Genomic DNA, 22,544 nt, shown 5'->3' on the forward strand with positions numbered 1-22,544 from the left:
TCAGTAGGACGGAGTGAGACCACAAATTTGCATTTTTAATGAGTTCTCAGGTGTCGCTTATCCTTCTCGTCCAGGGACAACACCATGCTGAGAGCGTGGTCTACTTAGAAGGCTCACCCGGAAACCCCCACAGCTTGTGTGTGTGTGAGACACAGACCAAAGTCAGCAAGACTCACACCGAACAAAAGTCTCTGAAGAGATGAGGATTTCTTCTTTTCTTGCAAGGAGTGGTGGCTAAATTTTACTGTTGGTTTTGGGAGCAGTTTATCCTGAAGCCAGTGGGAGGAAGCAGAGAAACCATACCTCGGGACTGAAACGAGGGAACCTGGGCTTTTCCTGCATCTGTGCCCCACCAGTGCCCCTATTCATGTGCTCGGGAAGGCCTGAGGCTAGAGGAGACCAAGCACACTAGATCTTTTGTTGTGCGAGCAAGCATTTCTGTCCAGTTCGGAGGAAGGATGGCATTTTTTACATCTCTTCCTGCAGTTTTGGCCCTGTGTCTGCTGACCACAGGTGAGTTCCTGTGTTTATCACCAACATGATCTGTTGACTGCCAAGGGCCACAGGGGCACGGGGGGCGGGGGGATGGGGGGAAGACAAGTCGGGACTGCTCTCACATGCAAAGAAAGGAGAGGGTGCTGGAATGCCAGGCTCATGGGGGAAGGCCTGGGACAGATGACCTCCTTGTGAAATCATTCCTTTTCCTCCATCTCTAATTCAATTATCACGCTTTGCTTCTCTCATTCTCCAGGATGGAAAAATCTAGACTGCCTCTGCCATTGTTCCTCAACCCCCCTTCTCTAGGGGTGTGCAACCCTTCCAGGCCTGCCTCCAATTTTAGGGTCTTCCTCTTTTAACACCCACCCTATGTAGGACAGATCCCAGCTAGATCTGGACATCCTCTTTGCCCAATAATTGGGGAACTTGAGGCATCTAGTTCCAATGCCGGATGTTGTCACAAGGCTGGTTTCCCAGCTGTCAGCCAATAGGTGTGTGTACATTCCTGGCAGGGACCCTCCCAGACCCCACCACTACTCCCAGGATTTGAGAGAGTGGAGTAGGAATCACCTACCAGAGAAAGGAAACAAAACCGTGTTGTTTGGATTCGTGTTCCATGTTTGTTTTCATTTGGAATGCAATTCCCCATTACTCTCTTGTAATCTTCTAGAAAATTTCTAGAAGCCTACTGAGTAGTCCACTTCATTACTGGCCAAAAGCGATGGAAACCCTGTCTTCTAGTTTGGGATTTCCATTTTCTTGCTGTTTGGCCAGGAAGGAGGAGAAAGCATTCGATGGTCTAAAAAGCAAATAGTACCTGGGGCCAGACGAGCCTGGTGCCGTGGGCTGCACCAGAAGCCTGTGCTCCATTTCTTTCAGGGAACGGGAGCTTTATCATCAGTATTATTGATGAGACTCTGGCTTCCTTTCCAGAGATTAAGTATTTTTGTCATCATGTCTATTATTCTTCACAAGAACCCAATTAGGGAAGATTGCCTCAACAGAGGAGGCTGATTAAATTCACAGATTTATTGCAAAACCACTTTGGGACTTGTGGAAAATGAGTTTCACTGCTGAGCTTCCTTGCTTTAAAGAAAAAGAAAAAGAAAAAAAAAGTCAAGCTGTAAGACTGCATCCTGGAGTATCCATCTATAACAGATCATAAAATACCCATAACATGCACACAGTTTATCTTCTCCAGAGAGGCTCGAGATGCTTCTTCTAGGCTCATAGTACCTCCCCAAGGGGTAGGTGATGGTTTCTGCGTTCCTGGGACACAAGAGGGAATTCTGACCCAGAGCAGGATGAGGTAGACAGAGGCCAAAGGGAAGATTTTGCTTTGCAAAGCTTACAGCCCATTGACTCAGGCAGACCCTTGTTATCTGGGTCCTGTAAAAAGTTGCTGTAAGTAGGAATGATGTAAACGAAATCTGATTTTTCCATAGTAATGAGGACAGCATTGAGGATTGCTGACCCCAAACCCACTGCCCAAAATATTAATGAAACAACCATAAGCATTATTTTAAAACTTGTAACTTGCTAGTGAGGATATCCAAGACAAAACCCATACTCCCACCACAAAAGTCTCAGGTTTTGTTTATTTAAGGCAGCCTTTCCCCAGTTGTTTTCTATACAACATTAACCTCAGAGGATGCCCTGGAAGGAAAGGTTTATGGTGATAAAATTGGGGCATTGCTGCCTATTGGGTGCTCCTTGATTGGGTGCTCCTTGATTGATTATTAACACAATCAAAATAACAGCTAAGTCTTACTCAAAGTCTGCCGGAGCCAAGTACCTGACATATTGTAACTCACCCAGCCTGAGGCAGATACTGATTTATGCCATTTTGCACATGAAGCAAGGGGGGCATGGAACAGTTAAATGGGTTGACTGGTTAAAAGGTTCAAGGTCTAGCCAGGTTTCAAATCTGTTCTCATCCTGAAACGCATGCTCTGAACCTCTAAGCTTCATCACGTCCTTACTGTGTAGCTACCTGGTCACACGGCTGTGTCTGTGTTTTTTTTTTTTTGGGGGGGTTTTTTTCCATTATTGCTTCTTTATACAATTGAGTCCATCCCTAACTGTCACGGTGGGTCATCTTTTGTTGGCATCCTTCATGTGTATGCGTGTCTTCACACAGAGCCAGGCTGGGATCATCGTAGGTGATACCGTCCCCTCACATCAAGCTGTCATGCTTCCATCTCACATGGCCTTGGTGTAAGTGCTTGAAGCATGCTTTAGTGGATTTTCATCAGTATCTCTGACAGTTTATAGATAAACAAAGATGTAAGGGAGACAGGATGTGTCTGAGTTTATTTACCCTGTCTTTGGCAAGAGAGTCTTCGTCTACAACATGAAAGTGAGTGAAAAGCAGAAGTAGGATAAAAAATGACACCCAGGGTATAACGTTAGCCCTTGTGTTTGTGGGATTGGGATTTCTTGCACCACTGGCATCTAAGTAAGTAGGAGCTGATGGTGTATTTGATTGGAGCGATGTCAGGGGAAGGGTGAGGAGGAGAGACAGAATATTCTGTACCATCAGTTTCACCCTGAAGAAATCCTTCATTAAATTTAGGAACCGGGTTGTCTGCTAATCATTTTACCAAAGGGTGTTTGCTCAGGAAATGGACTTTTCAAGGGTGGGGAAGAGAAGAATGTGAATGATCAGTAGCGGACCATCCCAGCAGCGGCAGAGTCGAGAAGTAGGAGATGTGGTGTGGTGGGCTGGGTCTGGTTGCACAGGGTACCTAATATCCGCCATCATTCTTGACCCCAATTAAGTCCGCTGTTTTCTATAAATGCCTGTGTGCTCTGAGAGCCTCCACGTGAAAGGATTTGCCCTTCCTTTGCCCCCTTGATCGGTCAGAAATAATTTAATGAGAACCTATGCTACACTCAGTGTTTCCTTTACACACAGGCCTGTTCCCTGATGTGGTCTGGTTGAGGCTCAAGGACGCTTTTTTGTTGCTGAAACTGTGCTCCATGCTTTCCATGGATTATCTCCTCTATCCACATCAGCCTTAGTAGAGCCCACTATGAGCTGTGGGTTATGGAAGAGTAAACTGAGGCTAGAAGAGGAGAAATGGCTTGTTGAAAGACATACAGCAGGAGGGGACAGAGCCAGGAAATTAACTGTACAACCGTGAATGTGAAAGCCTATACCGTTTACGGCTATCAGATGCCAGATAAGTGAGTGGGAACTCCTTCACCACTGTTTGCATGGACTAGATGTTTAGGAAGTATAAAGAGAAAAAGAAAATGCTTGATTTGTGTCTTAAAAATCAGTATTATTACTAATTGGGTATGTGGGACCTCTGATGTTGCTGGAACTAATAAAAAAAAATTAGGAGATCATTTATTTTAGGGAAAACACTAACTATATGGATAAAATTCTTCTGGGTAAAAAAAATGCAAAGAACGTCAGTGCTGCCGGCAGCCAAAACAGACTACCTCTATTGTGGCTGTGATTGAGATGCTAGAATTTGCTCTTTCTTCAGCTATATAGAAGGTACTTGAAACAATCCTGAAATGGAATTTAATTCTCTCACATAACGCATGCAGGAAGCCCACTTTTTAAAATTTAGGTGATGACCAGTAATCTCATGAATGTGAAAATGCCAGTGGGGGTGGGGCAACAATTCTGGTCTCAAACGAGCTTTTTTTTTTTTTTTTAAAGATTTTATTTATTTATTTGACAGAGAGGGAGATCCCAAGTAGGCAGAGAGACAGGCAGAGAGACAGGCAGAGAGAGAGAGAGAGAGGGAAGCAGGCTCCCTGCAGAGCAGAGAGCCCAATGCAGAACTGGATCCCAGGACCCTGAGATCATGAGCTGAGCCAAGGCAGAGGCTTAACCCGCTGAGCCACCCAGGTGCCCCTCAAACGAGCTTTAAATATTAAGCAGAAGCTCTTCAGCAGTAAAAAGAAATGAGCTATCCACTCACAAGAAGACTTGGGGGAGCCTTTAATGCATATTGCTAAGGAAAGACACCAATCTGAAAAGGAAACTACGTACTGTATAAGTCCCACTGTAGGACATTCTGGAAACAGTAAACCTATGGAGATAGTAAAAGGATTAATGGTTGCCCCGGTTGCCGGGAGAGAGGGATACATCGGCTGAGCACAGAGGATTTTTAGGGCAAGGAACCCATTGTGTGTGACACTATAATGGTGGATACATGTCACCAGACATTTGTGACGACTCCTAGATGGTGCCATACAAAGAGTAACATAATATAAACTCTGGATTTCAGTTAATAACAATGTATTCATACAGGCTCATCAGTGACAACCAATGGACCACACTAATGCAAGATGTTAATAATGGGGAAACTGCAGAAGAGGGCAAAGTGAAGAAGTTGATGGGAACTCCATACTTTCTGTTCAACTTCTCTATAAACCTAAAACTGTTCCAAAAAAAAAAAAAAGAAGAAGAAGAAGAAGTAACAGTCTTTTTTTTTTTTTTTTTTAAGCAAGAAGAGAATCACACTGTTTTTCAGCATCCTAGCATCTCCGTAGATGATAGTGCCCTTGTAGGAAAAAAAAAATTGGTAATCCTCTCAGTGCGTAATACTAACTCAGTGCTCAGGTTGTGACAACCAAGGAATATATGAAAGGTCAATTTAAACGTCTCAGTGGGTTGGAAAGACAAAGCAGACTTTGTGCCACAATAGAACTCATCCCATGGAACCATGGAGATGGCAGGAGATAAAACAATACTCTTTATCGCCAGCAGATTAACTAGCAAGGACATGTTCTTTCTATTTATCCTATAGGCTCCTAAGGACAATGGGCCTTTTGTCCTTACACCTGTTGAAAGGGGAAGGAGCCCCTAACAGAGACCTAGTGGGGTTTATGTGAGGCCATGCAGTTCGGATTTCTTACCTTCGTCTCTGATGGTACATCCCGTTTCATAATATGCCTTCCAGCAGGGGAACTTGGAGACAGAGCCTTCAGCATTCGAAGGGAAAAAGCAGGTCCGAGTTTAATTTGAGAAGAATGATGGAATATAGAAATCCATGGAGGAGGGCAGGATAACAAAGTAGTGGCATGTTCTGGCTCTCAGCCAGACACCAGACACGAGTTCCGGGAGGGTCCCGCTTCTTCCCTCTCCTCAGCTTTTAGCACCAGGCACAGCGTCAAGGCTCAACAGAGGTGAAGACTGCTGCATCAACAAACCTCCAGGACTTTGCTAGGGAAAAGGAAACAGCAAAATAATTCATCAAGATTGACAGCTGATTTTTCCAGCTGTTTCACGAAGTTTCCAGATAAACATGTCTGGGAGCACATGTGTGCTGATGAATTTTTTCATTCTAAATTCTTGCTTGTAATGGGATCTGTTGGTTTTACTGCCTTCTTGGGGGAAGGGGGGAACACTCCAATTTTCTTTAGGGCAACCAAACTTCCTCTTAATTTTGGAAGTTTGATTTTAATACTTCCTTTTGGCTCGAAGGGACAGTCTGAGGCCCAAGCCCAGCCAGTTAGTGTTATTTCCCCTTGGCCTCAGTGAAATTCAGAGAAAGATGTATAACTCAAGCTGAACCCATGAGAATCCCACCTGGGATTTTGCTGCTTGATTTGGAAAGAAGTATTGTTTTGGTTTTCTTTTCTTTTGGTTTGGTTTTTTGCTATACTTGAGAAATGGATAAAATGCAAGTCTAGGGTTGCTAGTCAACTTCTTAGCCACCACTTGGGAAAAATACTCTTGGAAAGAAAAGCCAAAATAGAAGAAAACTGAACTGAAAGATAGAGAAAAAAGAAGTCCTGGCAAAAATATTTGAGCAACTTGAACCAGCCAAGCCTAAACTCAACCCATTTCCTAGACCCTTCAATGAGATGGGCCACCAAATTCCCAGGATTTCAACCACCTTATAACCAATTCTATAGATAGATAGAAATATGATAGATAGATAGATAATCTCCAAATATATGACCACTGAATTCATTTTTCATACTTAATGAAAAGTTCTGAGCCACTTCCATTCATACATCCATATCCTTCATATTAAAATCTATTAGGAAAATTCTAACTGGGATGTGTTCTGTCCAGAGCCTCCCCACATCTTTGAGGCTCTTCACCCCTCCAGATGGACAAGGATAATATCTGAAATGAAGAGACCTTGAATTTCTATGTCCAAATTCCAACAAAAGGCAGAATTCTCCTTTGTTGAACATCTCACTTCACCACAAACTTTAAACCTTTTTGTGGCTTAGGAAAAGTTGGCACGTGGCAGAGCCCTGCTGAACAGATTGAGACATCAGAGAATGGGCCCTTGGCCATGCCTGGCACACGTTCTGAAGACATGGCCCCATGCCACCTTCCCCCTCACATTCAATGTGCCATTAACACTAGGAGTGGGCTCAAGAGCTAGGGCAACTTGGACTTGAAACATAACCTTGAAATTCATGGATAGATTTGAAGGATGAAAAAGAAGGCTCTGTAGCTCTTCAGCCAACTCTAGCCATTAGAACAAGAACTCCCATCAATTGAGTAAGCTGTAGCACACATAGTGCTAAAGACTCTTCTTGCATTATCCCTTTGAACCCTCATCACAACCCTGTGTTGTAGATCCTATTGTAATCCTCATTTTAATAGTCGAAGAAATTTGACCTAGAAAACTTAGTGAACCTTCCCTGGATCACTGAGCAGGATTCAGACCTAAGCAGTAGGCAGGCTCTCCATCATAGCACAATGTTGCTTGCTAAGAATGAAAAGAGCACCCGGATCATGGCTATAGAATGGTGGCAATGACTGTTATGATGGAAGGAGGCTTAAGCATCATGTAACCTGACAGAAAACCTGAGGCTGAGGGAGATCAGTGACTTCCCCAAAGCCACATAGCAAAGATAAAGAACCAGACACTGAAATCTAGCCTTGAAGCCCCAGTTCCTTTTCACTGCATGCCTTGTTATTTTCAGATACGTATACAACGCCACACACATCAAGTTATTCAACACGCACTGCTATTATAGATGCACAAGTTATTCTAAAATATGTGCATACCACTCGGCAAATGACAACCATCCTGAGACTATCTGTATCTTTCCTTAGGACTCCTGGATCTCCCTACAACTCCCCATAACAAGAAGTTAAAGGGCTGTCCCCTGTGGCCAATTTCCAATCTGATTAGTCGATCCCTTCCCTCAGTTAAATACTTCTAGTATGAACTCTCCTCAACACAAAAGCCTGCACACATACTCTTCTCCCTCCAGATAATGGGAAATTAATGAATGGATTGCCAGCTGCATCTCAGTCATTTGGGATAACAATGTTGTCTCAAGTGTAAGAGGTAGATGAAAGCTAATCAGGCCAACTGTATACAGGACAGCAGAGGAGAAAGTTCTGTCCCCAGCATTCAGAGACTCTGAGGAGGTCTTGCCATTCTCCTTCCAGGTGTGGATTAAAATGTTCTCTCCCTACAGAGAGGAAGTTCAGAGCATATGAATTGTCAGAGGCAAGAAGGGTCTTGCCCCCACCTCTCTCACCTTTCTTCTTTCTTTCTAGAATGGCAGAGCCATTCCTCAAGTCATGAGAACCCTACGGACAACAAGTGGAAATACAAGGAAAGCTTGCCTGCTGCACAGACAGCTAACCCAGTGCCTTTTGAAGACAATGGGAGGTAAGCCATTCTTTTCTGACTTTTCTCAGCTGCAGAAATGGAGGAACCAATTGCTAGTGGAAGGGAAGCCCTGATGCATAGAATACCCAGCATGAGTCAACCCACCCTGTGCTACTAGACCATCTGAAAACCATCTAGACAATGACCTGTCTTCATGAGATAAGGGTTTGCAGAGAATTTGAATATCTGTTCTCCTGTTAAGCCTCACCAGGATTTACATATCACCAAAGAATCCTTAATTATGAATTATTAGGTATATTCATCAACAACATTCTTTTATGGACCAGAAGTCTGTTTCATGGCATGAGGTCTGAAGTAAGAGATGAACCCTGGTTAAAAGCAAATACAGAAAAGTCCTGAAAATGCCTTAGCCCCCTTTCCTTCACCTTATTCTCTGGATGTTGGCATACTTACTCCAGGCTTCTCCTCTGGACTATATTGGCATTCCACAGCACCTTGTGATTTCCTTTTTTGTAGCAGTTATTGCATTTATAATTATTTTCTTAAAGCTTGTGTTCCCCTCTAAGCCCTAATACCCATGAGAAATGAGTGCACATTACTCTAACATTTCCCCAGTATGTAGAAGGGTGTGTTGTTTGACAGTGGATATTCACTGATGGAAGAACATTGTACAATGTTGACATGAAATCCTAGCTATTTACAGAGTGGGCCCTTTAACCCTCATTTGAATATATGGGAAAGGCACTTAAAAAGACCTAAAGTCATCCATGAATACGTCAAGTTCTTTAGCTTCACCAACTCACAAAACACTTTTCAGTTCATCTTCTCTTCCTGTTTATTTAAGTGCATTCTCTCTTACACTGTGATTTAAGGAAACTTCCATTCCATGTTATTGCAATTAGTGCATAACTGAATTCTTCTCAGACTACAGTTCACAGACCAATAAGAGTTGGCTTCCTGTTCCTTAGGGTTCTGTGAATTCCCTATGAGATTTGTAAGGAGATGTAAGCATATGCTGATTCATGCAGATGAACATTTAAAAACTGAATGGGGGGGGGCACCTGGGTGGCTCAGTGGGTTAAAGCCTCTGCCTTTGGCTCAGGTCATGATCTCAGGGTCCTGGGATCGAACCCCACATTGGGCTCTCTGCTCAGTGGGGAGCCTGCTCCCCCCCCTTCTCTGCCTGCCTCTCTGCCTACTTGTGATCTCTCTGTCAAATAAAAAAATCTTAAAAAAAAAAAAAGAACTGAATGGGGCCATATGATTTCAATATCTGCAGGCTTTAAAATATATTTTATGTTCTCTGCCCATTTCTTGATCGGATTATTTGTTCTTTGGGTGTTGAGTTTGCTAAGTTCTTGAGGAAGTAGAGATGCAACATGGGGGGTTAAGGGGGTAGGAGAAGAATAAATGAAACAAGATGGGACTGGGAGGGAGACAAACCATAAGTGACTCTTAATCTCACAAAACAAACTGAGGGTTGCTGGGGAGAGGGGGGTTGGGAGAAGGTGGGTGGGGTTATGGACATTGGGGAGGGTATGTGCTATGGTGAGTGCTGTGAAGTGTGTAAACCTGGCGATTCACAGACCTGTACCCCTGGGGATAAAAATATATGTTTATAAAAATAATAAATTAAAAAATATATATATTTTAAATTCTCTAACACCCCTTCCTTCAGCAAATGGAGTCTCAATTTCCCTTCCCTTAAAATGCAGGCAGGACTTAGTGACTTGCTTCTAGTGAATGATGTGAGACAAAGTTCCCTTGCATGACTTCAGGGGTTAAATGAGAAAAGGTGATATGGCATCCACCTGGCTCTCTGTCTTGGGGCAAGCGTATGGGAGGCTCCTATAAGAAATCTGGCTTTTGTGATACTGCCACCCTATTGTGACCAAATGGAGAGACTTTCTAGAGACAGCTAGTGGAGCCCCAACTATTCAAGTCCCCCTAGTCCCGCTAGCAGCCAGGTGAGTGACAGACTTGGAGAGGACCCCAGCCTCAGCCACCAGCTGACTATGACCTCATGATAGGCCCCGAGCCAGAACTACCCAGCTGAGCCACTCCTGGGTTCCTGGCCCAAAGAAAGCAGAAGAGACAGGTGATTATGGCTGTCTTAAGTCACCCAGTTTGGGGTGTCCGTCACAAAGCAGTAGACAAGGACTCTGCTGTCCTGACTTGCAGCTGAGTTTGTGACCGCACTGCAACCACATATTCATTAAAGGCCAATGAGAAGAGAATACAGGCAGACTTAATAAATGCATGTCAAGTGAGGGATAAAGTTTTGCAGGAGTTCGAATAGAGAACAGTGACAAGTAAATAGCTCATCACCACCAGCTTGGTGTTTCTAGCAAGCTGAACTCAAAGGAATCTTTGTTCCGTCCATACCCTCCTCAAATTGCAAGCAGTTAGCGGGTTTCAGCAAAACAACTTCAAGGACATTTAACAAATGCAGTCCGTTTTCATTGTTTTGGTGTTGTTTGGCTTTTTTTTTTTTTTCTGATTCTCTTGGACATTATAATTCCTTATATCGAGTTATATATGTAGTCATTTTAATAACATTATAATAAAATACTTAAGTCAGCACGAGCGAAACACAATTATTGTTTCTTTAATAGGAATCTTAAGTTTGAGAATTAGGGAGGAACTTGAGATAGGCCTCTGTAACTATAACACACGACGACCTCGTTTACTGTTAAATGAAGGACTACCTACGACTCTTTCCCCTAGAGTGTTTTTCTTAATTCTCCATCTATATAAAAATTCAATTGCAAGCCTCCGTGTATCTGCCTGTAGGTCTCCTGGTTGTTGAAGTCTTGCATTCAAAACCCCTATTGATGACAATGATGGTTCCAGTCTATGTATTCTTAGTACACATGGCCTGACTTCTCGATCAGCAATCATGTATTCCTCCTGCTCGTTTGTTTCAGCAAGAGGACGGCTATCTGTCTTTGCATTGCCCTTGACCACCCCTACTTAACCGTAACCTTAAATTACATTTTCAGTCAGACCATTCATTATAAATGTAACTTTCAGATCTGGTGAACATTCATTTGTTTTTAGATTATGCTTAAACCAAACTACAGGCGCTTTACTCAGAGCTTATGTTAATACACATAAATGTTTATTTCTGTTTTATCTGGGCGAGTAGTAGCTCTAAGGCATGGCTTTCTGTTACATGCTGTGAAAAATGTCCAGAAGTAGTTTGACTTCTTAAATAGAAACGTAGATCATTAATGATCATAATAACAATATATCAATCATTTATTACACTCTTGCAGTACTTACATGGTATGGTATTAAACACTTCGTATATATTATTTTGTTTAATTCACAGAACTGGCTTAATGGTTTAGTAAAAGTGTCGTTTTACAGATGCTCAGAAGGATGATCATTTGTTCTTAGATAACATCACTGGAAATAGAGGAGCTAAGATTTGAATCCACTAGACTGGCCTTTCTCAACTCAGAGTTCTCTTGAGTTCTAAATTCTCTTGACTCATCATACTTTCTTGTTTGCGCTATTTCAGTAAAGCTAAGTCGTCTTCAGTTGTAAGGGGTTCCATTATCTGTATGCCAGGACAAGAAAGACAGTTAACGCTATAGCATGAAGCTTTAATACCAGAAATTTTACTTCATATTCACTTGAAAATGCTCTATGTAATAAACAGATCTAGTTAGACATCCATTGTTCCCTAACATTACTGTTTTACATAGAGAGACCAGAAAGCAAAAACAAATAAATGGAAGGAGGTGTTTTTCTAAAGTTGAGCTCTTCTGAACAGTTTTGGAGATGAAGGTCATCGGTGTTTGTATTTTTCTGCGTTGTCATAGTCCATGTCGATGAGAAGACTGATGATGTAGCATTTCTTAAAAGAATGCTCCATCATTGGATCTGGATTTTCCTTCCAAACTGCTCTCATCTTTTTTCCTGAACTTCGATATGTATTTGCAGGCAAAGCTAATGCCCCTCATTTAAATATTTAAAAATGCACATCTTAGAGTCAATGGAATATGATATTATGTTTCCTGCAGACCATGTTAAAAAATCAACCATCCACAAATTCAAGTATTTTATGATATTTTAGTTATCCTAGGCATCTAGGTCTAATCTCAGATGTTAGCTTGCTATGGGTCATTAGTATACATTTATGTTGCCTTACTTACATTTCTCCATTTATTGAATGCTTATGATACATCAAGTACTGATCTAGGTCCTTTGCATGTGTTAATTCACCAAGGAAGCAGTATATTGTCCCATTGTATCAATAAGAAAACTGAGATTTAGAGTTTAAATAATTTTTTCAGTCCCATTGCTTCCTAATTGGCAAAGCCAAGATTTGACTTCAATCTCTTGGACACCAACATCCATTCTGCTAACTACTTTGCTATATTACCATCCACATAAACACACACATTGGCAGTGTTAGAATTGGTAACTGTTATTAATGATCCTTATTATGTGCTATGTACACTATTTTTACTTCCCTTAGCCTTCCCTCTGCCTGCACTGTGTATATAAAGTACCATGAACATGGGTTTTTATTGACTCCTCTCCCCAAAGCCAAATATTAACAGTAACCCTTCAGGGACTGATCTGGATGTAATGGGCCAATATTTCTTGTAGCCCGACAATGCATCACTCCTATGGCTGTCTTGCTTTAAAGGTTTCTGGGGGAATTGTCTATAAAAATGACCACAGAATTGGCCATATCACAGGACTCTTAGAAGCCATAGGTCCAGGCATGCCTATTTTACCACTGATCAGAAAATTTCATCCTGGCAACCATTCTATAGGAAATTAATGCTGCTGCCTTCCCATGTTTATGGCCCACCATATGAAAGGAAGGAATATGTATCATTGTTGTATGTAGTGCCTGAAGCTAAAGGCTTTCTCATTTAGCTGCTGCCCAGTAGAGCCATGCTTAGGTAATTACATTGCTTTTAAACAGAAGGAAAATAATCTCAGAGGCACTCTGATCTCATTTTATAAGCTGGAGGTCAGTGGCACAAATATTGAGCAACACTCCTAAACTTTATGCCCTGCAAGTAACTAATCTAAGAATTACTTAGAAAATAAAGTGAAGCAGCTTTTATTAAATGTCAGGTCATGGATTTAGGGAACATTCATTTAAAGATTCCTCCAGTGGTACACTGAGACAGTGCCTTTTAACAAATCAGTCCAGGTGTTTGGAAACAAGAGGATCCCTGTAATTTCTAGAACTCAAGAGACATGCTTTGTTGGAGAAAAGTCATTTTCATCTGAAAAAGTTTGCAAGACACCATTAACTACTGCACTGGGCGAGATGTTCATGTCCTTCTTCCCATCTTCTCAGGTCTCAGAATCTGGTGCCACCATCTTCCCAGCTCCCCATCATCTTCTCAGCTCCCAGCCTTTGACTTGCCTAAACAACTCTTACTTGGTGCCTACCTGCCCTAGACAGCTCTTACGGGGCCCCTATCTGAAGTCCAACCTTGAGTTCTACTTCTTCCTGCTCAGTAAATCCTTAATCTGCCCACTTCCTTCTAACCCAACTGGCATTCCTTCCAGCCCCCACCATGCCCCACCTGGACAGCTGCCTCGGCCTCAGCTTAATCTCTCTCAATAAGTCTGTCTGCTTCTAGTCCTGCTGTTGACGGGGAAACACAAAGTCTAACCTCTTCACTCCCTGGGTTAAACTCTTTGATGGCTTCCTGTGGCTCCTGAGATGAAGCTCCTAGTTTGTCATATCGCTTACAAGGCCCCTCATGATGAGGTCCCCGAGGACTTCTCTCTCCTCCCCTCCCTCACCCCCATTTCTCTACTTTGGACAAATGGAACAACTTTCAACAACCTGCTTGTCCCACCTGCCGCCCCTCACACATGTGATTTCTCTGCCTTGAAATAGCCCATGCTTTCAAGTCCAAAGTTAGAATTTACACCCTCTTAGGGTGACTTTGTCTATGGGCAGGCTAGTGCCATGCCCTCCGCCCTCTGCTCTCATACCTCATGATTATCCTCTCCTTGACTTAATTCTATGATTACCCCCTTACTTTCCTTTTTCACCAACTGTGACTTCCTTGAGAGCAGAAACAGTTTCTTGTTCACCGTCCTACATCAGGGCAGTGGTGGAAACCACTGCTGTACTGTGTATAGCCGTCATGGTACAAAGGACAATGGGAAGCAGTGTACAGATGCTCTTTTTAAAAACTTAAATATTGTTCCACATTTTTAATGTTTATCCTCTCTTTATAACAAGTGGTGTTTGTTTTCTGTGTTACGGACCTTGGATGCACAGAAGTGGATTAACTGTGATCCTGGTTCCATGACACAGTCATCACGAGTCCATTGCGTGGACCCACTTATATTTATTTGGCTCCTTTATATCATAACACGCATCTCCAAATTCACTACGCAAAGCAAAATCACAGTAGCTGACATTTACCCAAATGCAAACTCATTCTGTTCCGTATCCTTCCACCTGACCGGCCATGCTATCGTTACCATTCTCTCGCTTTTTATTTGAATAGTTTAATTGGCTCTGTGTTTCTAAACTTTACTAATGCTGGTTGTTTTTAACTTTACAAAAAGGATACCATGCAGACACTCTGTTTGGGGACTTTTCTCCACTTAATGTCATGTCGCTGAGAGTCACGTTTATTGTACTGCTGTATCGTGCCACGGTTGATTTGGCTGGACTGCTCTGTTACGTTCCTTCGATGAATCTGCCACAATGTCAGCATCCGTTCGCCCAATGACAGGGCACCTGGTTGTCACCCCGTTTTTGCCATTCTGCACAGCCGTGCTCTGAGTACCTGAGTGGCTGTCACCTATTGGACACTGAAAGCATTTCACTGGAGTAAAACTTCTGGGCCATGGAGTATGGGAATCTTTAGGAGATAAGGCTGAACTAGAATACAATGAGATAGCAACGATTTAGAGTCCTATCAGTGTGTATGAAACCCAGTGCACCCGAATCCTCTCCAGTACTTGGTATTATCAACCTTTTTCATCTTGGTCACTCGAATACCAGTAATATGCTATCTCACGTAATCTTGATTTGCATTTCCCTGGTTATTAATAATATTAAGCATTTCTTCATGCACCTATTATACATATGTATTTTCTCTGAAAATGCTTATTCTTCTTTTTTGCCCATTTTTCTGTTGGATTGTTAGTGTTATTTGTATTGATTTCTGGGCATTTTAACATATCTGATACCAATTCTTTGTAGATTTTGTGCATTTACTGCAGAATATCTTATTGAAGTTGGTAACTTATCTTTATAATATCTTTAAGGTTTCCTGATGAATAAAGGTTGATAATATAGCATACACATGACATTCAAAAGCACCAAAGTAGATTTCTGCATAACATGAAAATTACCTACTCTCTTACCTGATAAAATAGGCTGTGGTGGAGGTTTTACTGTGTAGTTGAGCTCTCTGGGAACTAGAACCTACTATTATCTATATTTCCATAAGGGCCTAGGCACTCAGCCAGCACTTGCTGGAATGAACTGAAATACTTTGTGACAACAGGTACATTAATAAGAATATTTACCCTCTGAGTTGTTTAAACAGATGGCTTGTTTTAGAAGACCAAAAAAAAAAAAATGTAAAAGAAAATAAGAATGGGATTGATCTCCAGTTGATCCTCATGGTTGTGGGGAATCGGCATTTTGGGCAGGCTGTCTCAGGTGGTCCCATTCCTCCTTTTCTAAGACTGTATTTTTGGATGCCTTGGTATTTTGGGTATAGGTAATTTTTACTGACTCATCTGAAGGAGAGTTTTGCGTATATTGCAAAAATTCTCTTTGAAGCTAAAGGAAGGAAAGAAATAAAAATTAAATGCTCCTCCTTCTTAAAATGCCCTTTATGACTTAAAAATCTCCCCACCCCCATAAACAGATCTACCTATCTCTTTTTCTTTTTCATTCCTTAGCTCTCACACAGGCACAAAACAAGGATATTAAAGTGGCCACTTTGATATGAAAGCATAATGTAAAATGTTAATTTTTTTTAAGATTTTATTCATTTATTTGACAGAGATCACAAGTAGGCAGAGAGGCAGGCAGAAAGGGGGCGTGGGGAAGCAGGCTCCCTGCTGAGCAGAGAGCCCAATGCAGAGCTTGATCCCAGGACCCTGAGATCATGACCTGAGCCAAAGGCAGAGGCTTCTGACCCACTGAGCCACTCAGGCGCCCCCAAAATGTTAATTTTTTTTTTTTTAAGATTTTATTTATTTATTTGACAGAGAGAGATCACAAGTAGGCAGATAGGCAGGCAGAGAGAGAGGAAGGGAAGCAGGCTCCCTGCTGAGCAGAGAGCCCGATGCGGGACTCGATCCCAGGACCCTGAGATCATGACCCGAGCCGAAGGCAGCGGCTTAACTCACTGAGCCACCCAGGCGCCCCCCCAAAATGTTAATTTTTAAACTGCTTCTTTTCACCTAAAATGTGGAGTCAACCAACCTGTCTAAGGCTCTTCCTGTGCCTCCTACCCACCCTATACCTATCACTCCCATCCACCTCCCATGAGGGCTAAGGCAGTGGTAGAAATAATTAGGACCTGCGTGACTCAGTGAATAGATCTGTTTTATACTTTACCTGGCAATGTTTCTCAATATGAAAATTCAGTAGTATATTTTTTAAATTTTAAAATATTTTATAGTATATTTCATAAGCCAGAAGAGTACATATTCACATATGCATAGGATGGGGAGTACCATGACACACACCTCTATGTACCCATCATCCAGGCTGAGTAATAGAACTTCACCAGTCCTACTGCAACTCCCCACATCTTTCCTCTCTCTCCTCACGGATTTATGTATGGGAAATATTTTTTGCATAACTATTATGTGTCAAGCACTGTTCTAGTCATTGAAAAACACTAAAATAAAATTAAAAAAAGAAACTGACAAAAAGCCCTGACTTACAGAGCTTACATTTTATAAAAGGAAAGTACTGTTTTGAATTTTGCATTCCTCATTCCCTTTCCCGCCTTGTAGTTTTACTCTAAGTATGTGAATCTCTAAACAATATACTAGTTACTTTATTATCTTCTAAACTTTGCTTTTTTTTAATTTAACAATTTTGTTCATGAAATGCTAGTTCATTCATTTTCACTATTTGTGGATTTTTATTATGTGACTATACTTCCCATTTTCCTGTTTGTGGATATTTGGATTGCCTTTAGATTTTTGCTTTTGCAAACAAAGCTCCTTAGAAATGTTATCCTACAACATGTTTTTGTGTCTGGATTCTTTTGCTTAAAATTATGTTTATGAGATTAATTTTTATCGTGTGTAGCAAAATTCATTACTGTTCATTGCTGTGTAGTTTTCTACTGTATGTACCTACCCAATTTATTTATAATTCTATATTTTAACATTTAAGTTATTTCTAGTATTTGTTTAGTGGCATGTTTGCATGTTTTTAAAAGCATGTATTTGTGTTGAGTATAGCTGAACCCTAAGATATGCATATGCCCAATTTTAGTAGATTCTGCCAATTGATTATATCCAAGGTTAGCCTATAACTTGCATTCCCACCAGTAACCATTCTGGTGACTGTGTATCACACTCTATTTTTAATTTCCATTTACCTGATGATGAGTGAAGATGAACGCTTTTACAGAAGATTGTGGGTTGGCTAATATATTTTATCAAGTAGCAGTTTAACACTTTTGCTCAATTTATCTATTTCTCATTGATTTGAAAAAAGTATATACACAAATATTCCCAAATATGTAAAAGATAGGACTACTTATATATCATTAAACAGAAGTGGCAATAATAGCCAAAATTGTTTCACTCCCAATCTTAGAGATAAAAATTCAACATTTTGCTTAAATATGACACTATAGGCTTCAAAAAGTGATTTATCATATTTTAAAAAATCTATTCTCATGGGAAAAATTGACTTGTAGGTTTACTTTTCTAACATACCCTTGTCAGTTTTTGGTATTAAGATTATGCTGGCCTCAAAAATACCTTGGAAAATGATACCTCTCTATTTTGGATATTTTCTTCTGCCCCATCTGCCCCTTTACTAATTCTCTCTTCTAACCTTAAGTATCTAATATTCTATTAAATCCATTGACTTGGGTTCTTAAATTCAGCTACTGTATTTTAAAATTCTTTAATTTACAATTAATCCTTTTGTATAATATCGAGTTTTCCACTAAAATTCTCCACCTCATTATTTAATACTTTAACATGTTAATCTTGGTTACTTTAGTATCCATGTCTGATAGCAAAAATACCTGGATATCTTATGGGTCTATTTCTACTATGTTATTTTCTATTAATTCTTAGTCCGTTCTTGTCTTTTTGTCTCATTATTTTTGTTTGAGTGCTAAACACTGATACTGAAAACTGGAAATTACTTGAGGCTCTCATCTGACCCATTAATAGTAGCAAATTCCTTAAGGAGACAACCAGTTCAGGTTATAGGCCCACCTTTTGGGGATTCCACCCTCCCTCCAATCCTAGAATTTCAAGTTCTTACTGTATCGGTATTGTCTTGTTAATGCTTTCAAAGACATTTTGTCAAGGAGTGCCTCAGTGGCTCAGTCTGTTAAGCATCTGCCTTTGGTTCAGGTCATGATCCTGGGACCCTGGGATTGAGCTCTGCAGTGGCCTTCCTGCTTAGTGGGGAGCTTTTTCTCCCTCTCCCTCTGTCTTTCACCTCCATTCATGCTCATTCTCACTTCCTCTCTCTCATAGATGGATAAAGTATTAAAAAAAAAAAAAGAAATTTTGTCAAGCTTGTCTAATTATTATCAGAGGAGAGATTGTTTAAAATAAGGTAATATGGGGGCGCCTGGGTGGCTCAGTGGGTTAAAGCCTCTGCCTTCAGCTCAGGTCATGATCCCAGGGTCCTGGAATAGAGCACCACATCAGGCTTTCTGCTCAGCAGGGAGCCTGCTTCCCTTCCTCTCTCTGCCTGCTTCTCTGCCTACTTGTGATCTCTCTCTCTGTGTCAAATAAGTAAATAAAATCTTTAAAATAAAATAAAATAAGGTAATATGCTATTGCTAAAAGTAACAACATCTTATTTCATTTAATTTGCATTTCCATATTTCACCTTAGTTGTTGAACACTTTCAGAAGCTGAGTTACTAGTGTTTTCACCTATGCAAATTTTTCTATTTAGTGATTAGTTTCTTCTTAATCTATAGAAATTTTTTATGTCATCTAGATTTTTATTTTTGTTATTACATGTATTTTAAATTATTTCTAATTATAATTTGTCTACTTATTTTGATGAACTCATGTATTTTTTAATGTGGACATATTCATCAATCTTTTCTCTTTGTGTCTTTTATCTTATTTAGGAAATCCTTCTCCATCTGAATGTCATAAAAATATTCTCTTGTATTTTTTTCTAATCATATTAAAGTTTGTTCTTTTAACTTCTATCTTTAATCTATCTGCTATTCATGTTAGTATTTGGAGTGAAGTAGGGATTCAATTTTACTTTTTTCATATGGGTAGGAATTCACCCCAGGACCATTTATTGGGACAAAACACTTTAATTCCAGAACAACTTGTTTCAGTGAACTATCCTCCAAGTATGGGAGGTCCCTGTTATCTTAGTATTCATTATCTGTGTCCCTGAAAGAACCAATCTCTTTAAAAGCTAGCCTTCCCTCAAACCCTCTGACTTAATTTTAGTTTCTCTCCTCTTGTTGTGTCAATAGTATTTGTTAGTCAATTATCTCATAGGTTGTTAGCTGTTTTTAAAATCCCCAAAATGCAGTACAAAAATGAAAATGGATGGTAAGGTAAAATTACAAATCTTGCAAAAGATGTGGATTTTATAAACTGAGCATGATTGCTTTAATCATCCCCAGAGGCAATGACAGATAGGGATATGGCACAATCAGTAACAAAAGAACAGAACATCAGTAAGTGAGGTAATACTGTGGATGCTTTGAAAGAAAATGACTTTAACATCAAAACTTAGGGAGCAATCCTTGAGAAAAATGTATAAAGATCATGTATGTTACTGCAAACTGATCTTTATGAGTTTGATGCAAAAGTAAAATTAACATTGTCTTCTAGATCAATTTTTTTGAAGTACAGTTGACATATACTATTAGTTTCAGGTGTCCAACGTAGTGATTAGACAATTCTATACATGATAAAATGCTCACCACAGTAAGTGTAGTTGCCATCTATCACCATAGAAAGTTACTACAATATTATTAACTATAGTTCGGATGCTGTATTTTTCATTCCCATTACTTATTTATTTTATAATTGGAAGTTTGTACCTCTGAATCCCCTTTAGCTTTTTTGCTTATGCCTTCATCCCCTTTATCCTCTTGGGAATCACCAGGTTTTTCTCTGTATTTATGAGTCTGCTTCTATTTTCCTTGTTCGTTTTTTTTTTAAGACTCCAAATAAAATCATACGGTATATTTCTTTCTGTAATGGTAATATTCCACTTTATATATATAATATATATAATCTTCTTTATCCATCTATCTATTGATAGACACTGGATTGCTTCCATCTCTTGGGTATTATAATGTGATGAACATAAGGTTTCATATATCTTTTTGAATAAATGTTTTCATTTCTCTCTCTCTTTTTTTTTTTTTGTCAATACCCAGAAATAAAATTATTGGATCATACGGTATTTCTATTTTTTACTTTCTGAGGAATCTCCATACTGTTTTCCAAAGCAGCTAAACCAGTTTCTCTTCCAAGCAGCAGCACACAAGTGTTCTCTTTTTTCCACATCTTCATTAACACTTCTTATTTCTTGCCTTTTGATACTAGCCATTCTGACTTCTGTGAGGTGATAGCTCATCGTGGTTTTGATTTGCAGTGCCCTGAAGATTAATGAGGTTGAACATCTTTTCATGTGTCTGGTTGCCATCTGTATGTCTTCTTTGGAAAAATGTCTATTCAGATCTGCCCATTTTTAAATAAGATTATTACTATTATTTTTGATGTGGGATTATATGAATTCTTTATATATCTTGGTTATTAACCTCTTATTAAATATATCATTTACAAATATCTTCTCAGTAACTTGCCTTTTTGTTTTGGTGATGATTTCCTTTGCTCTGCAAAAAGCTTTTTAATGTGATATAGTTCCAACTGTTTATTTTTGCTATTATTTCCCTTGCCTGAGGAGACGAGTCCAGAAAAATATTGTTAAGGCTGATGTCCACGAGTTTACTATGTTCTCTTTTATGATTTTTATGGTTTCAGGTCTTTGATCCATTTTGAGTTTATTTTTGTGTATGGCATAAGAAAGTGGTCCATTTTTATTCTTTTGCACATAACTGTCTAATATAGCTCAATTTTTAAAGAATCACACACACAAATGCACACATAAGTAACAGAACTTGATTCTTGCTTGTTGTTCTAAGACTATGTCATAATTGGACTTATGACCTAAATTATCTTAAACATAAAATAAGATTATTTCATAAGTTATATTGTACTTTTGTTTGTTTATAAGAGATACACCTTATCTGTGATTTGGGCAAACAGTAGTTTCAGGTGTATGACATAGTAATTTGATAATTCTATACACTACACTATGATCACTATAATAAGTGTAGTTACCATCTGACATAATTTCAGTAATATTGACTATATTCTCTATGATGTACTTTCAATCCTTGAGTTATATTTTTCAAGATGAAATTCCAATCGAAACTTTTTCACTATTACTTATTATAAAACTTTGGTAACTCAGGATTATGAACAATAAACTAGATAGGGAGAGTAGGAAGTCTTCAAACACGTCACTGACACAAACCCAATTCTGATGGACTTATTTCATAGGACAAGTATAAATGATTATCAGAGCCAGTACTAGGGTCAGATGACTGAGGTGCCTAAGGCAAAGTATTCAAATATTTACACTTAGGACCACCCACTGCAAACGCTGATCTGAAATTTGTTGCTATACTTTAGTTTTGCCTATTCTAGGACTTGAAAAAAAAATCACACAGTATGTTCTCTTTTGTGTTTGCTTTCTTTCACTCAGTTGCTTTTGAGATTAATCCATGTTGTGTGTATGCATAGTTTATTTCTCTTTACAGCTAAATACTCCATTTTATAAATTTTCATTTTATATATACATCTTTTTATATTTTATATGAAATGTTTTATATAACATTTTATAAATACACCCAGTATGCTTAGCCATTCATGTTTCGATGGGCATTTGAGTTGTTTCCAGTTATTGCCTACTATGAATAAAGCTGTTGTGACATTCATGTCCAATTCTTTTTGTGGGCATATATTTCCATTTCTCTTGGATAAATGCCTGAGAGTGAATTACTGGATTATATGGTATTTGTTTAACTTCATAAAAAACTGTCAAAATGTTTTCCCAAAAAGTTGTACCATTTTATACAACTTTCTGCAACATATAAGAGCTTCTGGGACTCCATATGCTCACCAATACTGGATATTATTAGTAATTTTAATTTTGCTATTCTATTATGAAGTAGCATCA

The 22,544-nt window shown here is 39.6% G+C and overlaps 1 long non-coding RNA gene across 3 annotated transcripts in view; it reads right to left on the reverse strand.

Moving 5' to 3' along the window:
- The window catches only part of LOC122909289, a 311,611-nt gene that overhangs the window by 200,766 nt on the left and 88,301 nt on the right, over positions 1–22,544 (reverse strand). For all 3 annotated transcript variants that reach the window (XR_006385116.1, XR_006385115.1, XR_006385114.1), the window contains exon 2: positions 5,380–5,686. This is a non-coding gene — a long non-coding RNA (uncharacterized LOC122909289). The remainder of the gene's footprint in view (positions 1–5,379; positions 5,687–22,544) is intronic.

The sequence above is a fragment of the Neovison vison genome, chromosome 6 (assembly GCF_020171115.1).
Source record: "Neovison vison isolate M4711 chromosome 6, ASM_NN_V1, whole genome shotgun sequence".
Classification (NCBI taxonomy): Eukaryota; Metazoa; Chordata; class Mammalia; order Carnivora; family Mustelidae; genus Neogale; species Neogale vison.